General features: G+C 34.8%; 1 protein-coding gene across 6 annotated transcripts in view; it reads right to left on the bottom strand.

The window, feature by feature from the left end:
* LOC106872134 (protein Gawky) overlaps window positions 1-7,724 on the bottom strand; it is a 116,742-nt gene that overhangs the window by 77,853 nt on the left and 31,165 nt on the right. For all 6 annotated transcript variants that reach the window (XR_008263464.1, XM_052965656.1, XM_014919006.2 and 3 more), the window contains one exon: window positions 883-957. The gene's annotated coding sequence lies outside the window, so the exon portion shown is untranslated. The remainder of the gene's footprint in view (window positions 1-882; window positions 958-7,724) is intronic.

Below are 7,724 nucleotides of genomic sequence, written 5' to 3'. Positions count from 1 at the left end.
AATGTACGAAGGTCTTGCCTCACCACCTCAGCCCAGGTCTTCCTGGGCCTACCTCTTCCACGGGTTCCCTCAACTGTTAGGGTGTGGCACTTTTTCACGCAGCTATCCTCCTCCATTCTCACCACATGTCCATACCAGCGCAATCGTCTCTCTTGCACGCCACAACTGATGCTTCTAATGTTCAGCTTTTCTCTCAAGATACTTACACTCTGACGGGTATTCACATTGACATTACACATCCAACGGAGCATACTGGCTTCATTCCTTGCGAGCTTACGTATGTCCTCAGCAGTTACAGCCCATGTTTCACTGCCATGTAGCATGGTTGTTCGTACGCATGCGTCAGACACATACATATATATATAAATATATATAGACACATATATATATAAATATATATAGACACATACATATATATATATAAATATATATAGACACATACATATATATATATATATATATATAAACAGTTAGAAGGATATGTATACATGTGTGCTTGTAACAGGGAAAAAACATTAGTAAACAGAAAACATTTGATGACTGAATCATGTTTCATTTCTGAGTATCTATGTTAATTTGGTGATCCATATCAAAAGCCCTTATAAATTAAAATTGATTGTAAATAAGAGCTAAAAACATTTAATTCAAATATTTGATAGAAAAAAAATCTCATACACGAAAAAAAAAAAGAAGAAGAAGAAAACTACTGCTCTTTATCTGTTTCAGTTATTGGCTTGCAACCCTATTGAGGCACTGCAGCATGCACAGTTAATTTATATCTCTCAAAAACTGTACATAAAATTCAAATAGTGTGAAATTAAAAGAGTTAGTAAAAGAAAAGTTGCTTAATCCAAAAGTAAAAATGGGCAAACGTGTTCTTACCTGAGGATGTATACAATGATAGTTGCAATGTGGTTGATACTTAAGGCAAGATGAAAAAGATCTTTGGATATTCAGCTGTAAAAAAGTAAAAGTGTAATTTAGATCACAATCATCATCATATGCCATATTCATCAAATAAAAACATGCATACATAATACACAACACACAAACTTCTTGATGTGTAAATATGCAGCCTATCTTAAAGAAAATAAGACTAATATAATTTGAGATTTCAAACTTATGGGATTGCTTTTAGCTCTCTCATGAAAAGCATGATTAATGCCCCTTTATGATATCAGTTAATGCACTTTCAAGATTTGATGTTTTAAGACTAGTGTACAGTTGTCTTTAGCATATCTTGTCAACTGTGCACAGACAGTTGCTCATGCATAGTATTTTTCAATGTTCAGCAGATCACAGGTCAACAATAAGGTTATTAAAATTGTAACACTTCACATTCTACATAGTAACTGCAATAAGTTTACTTACTATATGATAACAAATAGTCTATCATTTTCCTCTAGATAGTATTTCCAATTTTATGAACTGATTTATTAATTGTTGTTATCTAAGGTCTTGTTATTTAAGCATTTTTTTTTTTTTTAGATATTTAAGAAAAATATGAACATATACATTTCAACAATCACATACACACACACATTGCAAAGGGAGCAAGAGTGAGTTTTTCAGCTGGAAATATATTAAATGTAATTGTGGTATGGTAACTACCTTCTGTTCTTAAATTGAATGTGTCGCCGAGAAATATTTTTATGTAACTTAACTAAAACAAAATAAAATCATTTGACATTGCTATGGTTGTTGAAGAAAACAGTACTTGGTTTAAAACAACAAATTTTAAAACTTAGTGATACAAGCAAAACATTGTTTTAAAAGAAGTAGAAAAGCATATTGTTATAAAATAAAAGTCAATGTTTGACAATAAATACACTTCCCAATGACAAATTGTCTACTTTTTCAAGTAGTTTCAAGACACCTTTGAAAATCTTTTACTTAACATAATAACAATAGCTTCAATGATGTAAAAGCTTTATATGATACTTTTTTTGCATACTCCATTATTCAATGTCCTATTTTCTTTGTTTATATTAAAAAAACAAGTTCTCAAACTGGAAATAGTATCCAACTAGATGTTAAGATGTTCATAGAGAAACCATCTGTCAATGTCTACAGTTGGTTGGCAAAACTAAATGGATGTCCTGAGTTACAAATTATTTTAGCTATGTGCACTCTTCTATTCCCCTTCTAAATACTGTTTTAACCCTTCAATTCATGTAGAGCTCTCTCTATGTAAACGTCCCAAGCCTCTTAGAAACTAGAGGGTTTGATGAAACTTGGTGACAGGATGTAATAAATGTTGGGTTACACTGAGAATGATTTTTTATCCCCTGCTGTCATTGTTAGTCTCAGTCTTACCTACCCAGGTAGGATGAATGCAGGTAAGTTAATTATAGGTAGATGTTTGCTAGATATTATATTTACTAGATATTGTTTCCTGGGCATTGATTTCTTGCCTCAGAGTTGAATTTGTGCACAAGTAATCTCTGTAACTTGGAAGTTGCCCAAATCTCATCAGAAAAAGTATTCCTAGATATGTCTTCATTTCATCCATTGATGTAACGAAGGTGGTGTTACCCTGTTGATGCACATACCTTGAGGTCTTATTGCTGATCCTCCCAAATGTTACTCAGGAAAAAGTTGAAAATACTCAACAGGTTTTGCTTGTAAGTTCAAAAGATTTTTTAGGGCCCACATCACTAAGAAAAGCATTCATGCACAACTTTGTCATCACTGCTTGACAAATCCAGTTACAAATTGCCGTCTGGATCACAGACATCAATAGAGAGTAAATATGAGACTGAAATATCAGTTTGATTATTTTCTCCATATCAAAGCTCACTTTCTCTAATTAAATCATTAATAATATCATTGAATTTCAACTCACTGTTTGAAGTATTACCTGACATGACACTTGAAAATTGAAGTGAATAAACAATGGACAATAACACATATGGTGTAAATAGAATGTCTTTTAACAAGAGGTCCTTTCTAAATTGAGGCTAAACTTTGTTTCTTGCACAAGAGTATTTAGTTCCTCCTTTGTGCCCACCTCAAACAACAACAGGGTTGTGTGCAGATCAGGACTTGGTGATAATTTCAGTTATTTGAGTTACATGAGTTAAAACAAAGAGAAAAATCAATGTTTGACAACATACAAAAATTTTAAATGGATAAAAGGTAGCATTGAAAGTTGGTTAAGGCTTATTCTGTAGAACACAAGAACATCAAAAATAAACACTGCTAACATAGTGGTAATTAATTAAACTAGCTGCCAAAAAATATATGTATGCCAATTAGTGTATTTGATTTAATAAAACCTTATATGTACAGTGAATTGCTGATAAATCTCAATAACAGCTAAAACTGATTCAATAGAGCCTTCTTTTTTTCTGTAAACAGTGAGATTATAAAAACAGTAATTTAGTTGTCTAATGTATTTGAGTTTAATTTATACATGCAGTATTGGTGGAAATCTAAATATTTTTTTGTACTACATTATAATTGTAGACATATACAATTATATATACTCATTCATCTAGACATTATGTACACACACACAATGCTAAAATAAAAAACCACAAGTGCGTTTGTATATGTATACATACACATATAGTCACAATCTGTTAACAGGCAAAGCTCAGGTAAATTTATTTTTTGATATATTAAACATACCTTTCAACTGTACCCAACATGTTGAGTTCTATATTAGATAATATTATACACTTTTTATATGCTTTACAATTCTTACATTATATATATGCATACACACATATCATTGTTTCATACCAACTTCCCATTCTGGTATAGGTTTAACAGGTTAACACAGTTTGAGTCAGTTCTTTGTAGTTACTGCTGACATGGGTTAGACAGTTTGACAGGAGCTGGCAAGTAAGAGAGCTGCACCAAGCTCTATTGTCTGCTTTGGCATGGTCTCTACAGCTACATGCCCATCCTAAAGCTAACCCCTATACAGAATATATTGAGCTTTTTATAGGGCACCAACATTGTCACCAAGTAACTTGCAAGACAAAGACCTCTTCCCTGGCAGAGGGAGTGATGTTGAGGGAGGTGGTTTTGTACCAGCTGAGAGGTTTAAAGTATTATAATAGAGGGCTAGAGATAGGTGTCTTACTACATATATATTTTACATAGTGCACACATTACCTGATATAGACCTCAATATGCTGGATAGAATGGATATATAGATTTATATCAAAAGTTGACAGTCTATTCAGTTTTACTCTGAGTGGGTTGTTGACGAACAGCTCAACAGTCAACTCAGAGAGGGAGAGAGAGAGAGAATGAGAGAAATATACACACACATACAACTACATACATATATTGTATGTATGTGAGTGTGTGTGCTGCACAGAACTTCTTGCTATGAATTTTAAGGTTTGTTTTGCCATGCCTGCACAAATGGGTAGGTCTTCTGTATTGTTACAAACTGACACGATCCTTTGTTATCTCTTCAATGAGAAGCAACAACCTCTGATCAGTTGTCACCACTTGTTTCAAGCACAAAGCACTTTTTTCTACCACTGTCCTCATCCATACATATCACACACCCATACAAATGTAATCTATCTCCTTTCATTATTTCACCTGATTCCTTTATATTTAGTTCTCTTTTGTGCTCATGTACACTAACATTACACATGTACAGTGTGTCCCTTCATTTCTTTCTGGTCTTCACATATACTGACCATTCAAGATTCACATCTTGTTCCTACATGCACTGTTCCTATTTTGGCTACTATACATTTACAAGTGAGTTTGAAAAAAGGTAGTTCTCTCAGTCAGGACCTCAGGAAGATTACCCACATTTTTGCATCACCATTGGCAAGACAGAATTTAAGACAGTTTACCATTTCAACTATTTGAAGGGCATCAGCTTGTCTGATGTCATGGTCAACAAAGACAGAGAAAACAGATGTAAAAACAAACACAGCATTCAACAAACAGTACCAGAAACATCTATAAGAGCAACCACCCTCCTGACTCTAAGTTGTGGGTTACATATGGCCATCAGCAACAACTCCTTGAACAATTCCACTATTGCTGCCTCCTCGCTATCTTCAACACCTACTAGATTAAGCTTATTATCAACACTGAAATTATTGAACAAGCACTGATTCTGGATACATTTTCAGAAAAGAACATTACTGCTGGCCCAAAATTGCACTGTATGTAAAATTTCTACTGGCCAACATGACAAGGGACACCTAAGAAAAAATCTGAGGACGTTTTGAAGAAGTCTGATGATGCCTGTCGAGTATCCATCGTGGCCTGTTATAGGCTCCAATTGTGAAGTTTGACAATAGGCCAGCCACCAGTCTGTCATCACCTTTGACAATGGATACAGGAATGCCTTTGAGGACAAAAGAACATTAAGAACCATGACATGGTAACACTGGACCCTGAAAAAATTTATTTTTTAGCCACTGTATCTAGGTTTGCCTATCCTATTTTGGCCTAGTTAGTTACCAGTTGATATGAAAGCTCCACTCATAATATGTGTGTGTGTGTGTGTGTGTGTGTGTGTGTGTACACTGCAGACTTGCATGTCATAGATGACAAGTGAGGAGGGTTCTGCAATTTCTAGCAGAAAAACCTACACAGATGATTTCTTTAAAATGATCAGATCTTTGTGTGGCACATTAGCTCACTACCTCTACCAAATAGATTTTATTTGTACAGGTGCACAATGAACCACACATTGAAGTGACTGCAAAGTGAGATGAAGTGTTTTTCTCAAGAATACAACACACTAGCTGGTTTGGGAATCAAAACCATGATGCACGATAACTGCTAGACCATGCATCCTTGCTCATGTGTGTGCATGCACATGCAAGCACACTCATAAATACAGGCATATCTATTCGGTTGAGAAGTTTGCTTCCCAACCATATGGTTAGGGATTCAGTTCTACTCCACATTACTTTACTCAGTTTGCTATGTAAGTGATTTTGTGTGTGTGTGTGTGTGTGTGTGTGTGTGTGGAGGGAGAGAAAGACCTAATAATTGGGGACTGGCACACAATACTGATGTTTAAGTCCAACCCATGCTAGCATGGAAAGCGGACGTTTAAACGATGATGATGATGATGATGCTCAAAAGTGAAGAGGATAACAACCTATAGTAAATAATGGAGTCCTCAAGAAGTACTCATTTCTCTATAGCCTTCCATGAAACCCCAGAATTACTAGGCTGGTATACCTATTTAATCTGGAAGAGAAATGCTCTGCTTACCAAAAAAAAAAAGAGGGGAAAAAAGTCATCCATGTTTGACTTCTATAAACATGACAATGAAGCTTACATATACACAAAAGGTTTTCGGAACATCATTAAGCCACAATCCTTGAGAAAACAAAAACAGGGCAGAGCTGATCCTTTGTTGAAGAAAAAGGGAAGTCACCAACCCTTATGGAAAAAAGGTCAAGATAATAGACGAGGAACAACACTGAAAAATAAGATGACTGAAAGAATCAGCAGATATGTTGGGTTTTAGTATAAACTCCTTGGTAGGCCTAGTATAAAGATAAACACAATGCAGGAAGCCTTTAATTAAGAAAGAACATTAAAACTCGTGTACTTCATTTGCCTACAAATTAAACCATGCATTTTCTGTTACATATCTTGTCCTATATAATTTAATCATGTCATTTAACAACTACTTTTATTTGAATTTTTACTATCTCTCCTTTCTTCCAGCTTGTACTTCACACTATTTCCCTGTTTATTATTTTGTGTTCTTTTACATAGGCCTGTCTAATTTCTTTCTCATTTTTTTCTTTCTTAATTATCATTTATCTCCTCCTATTTCTCAATTCTTACGCTGTTCACTAACTCATTTTACCATTTTATTCGTATTTCCTTTTCAAGAAATAAACCAATAATTAAATAACACCATGCAATTCACTAAGTGAGTCTGTCTCAGTCTGTAAGTAACCCAGCACAGCCTATAAACATTAGGCAGCCATTACCACACCAACTCCCTGCTTCCAGTCTATACTTCTCTGTCTCTTGCACTTTAAACTCTATCAATAGGAACAGTTTCCTATACTATCAAGCAAATTTCTTGAGAAGACAGATTAAGGAAGTTGTTTTGAAATATATTTTTTCAGCTTCGCACATATCACTCACTCAGTGATCTATACATACATGCACTTACATGTGTGCATATGTATGAATGTATGTATGTATAATCTCTCTTTCCTTTCCTGAGCATCCAATAATACTATCCATATCACGTCCTCACTTTGTTATTTTTTTGTTTTTTTGTTATTGTGTTTTTGAACTATATATATATATATATATATATATATATTGTTGTATTTGGGGATGGTCATGTTGCCAGTTTAGTCAATAAAAACATACGCACTATATATTTGGTGTTAATTTGCTTCAGCTTTATACTACATTAATCATATTTTGGCCACAGTTCTTTTGTCACACTTCCATGACCTCATCAGTGGTCCTTTCCTTTCTTCTTTCTTATTTGTGTGTCCCTCCTTACTAACGATCAGCCATTTTTACTATATATATATATATATATCATCATCATCATCGTTTAACGTCCGCTTTCCATGCTAGCATGGGTTGGGCGATTTGACTGAGGACTGGTGAAACCGGATGGCAACACCAGGCTCCAATCTAATTTGGCAAAGTTTCTACAGCTGGATGCCCTTCCTAACGCCAACCACTCAGAGAGTGTAGTGGGTGCTTTTACGTGTCACCCGCACGAAAACGACCACGCTCGA

The sequence above is a fragment of the Octopus bimaculoides genome, chromosome 2 (assembly GCF_001194135.2).
Source record: "Octopus bimaculoides isolate UCB-OBI-ISO-001 chromosome 2, ASM119413v2, whole genome shotgun sequence".
Taxonomy (NCBI): Eukaryota; Metazoa; Mollusca; class Cephalopoda; order Octopoda; family Octopodidae; genus Octopus; species Octopus bimaculoides.
This window is presented reverse-complemented; position numbering and strand designations above follow the sequence as displayed.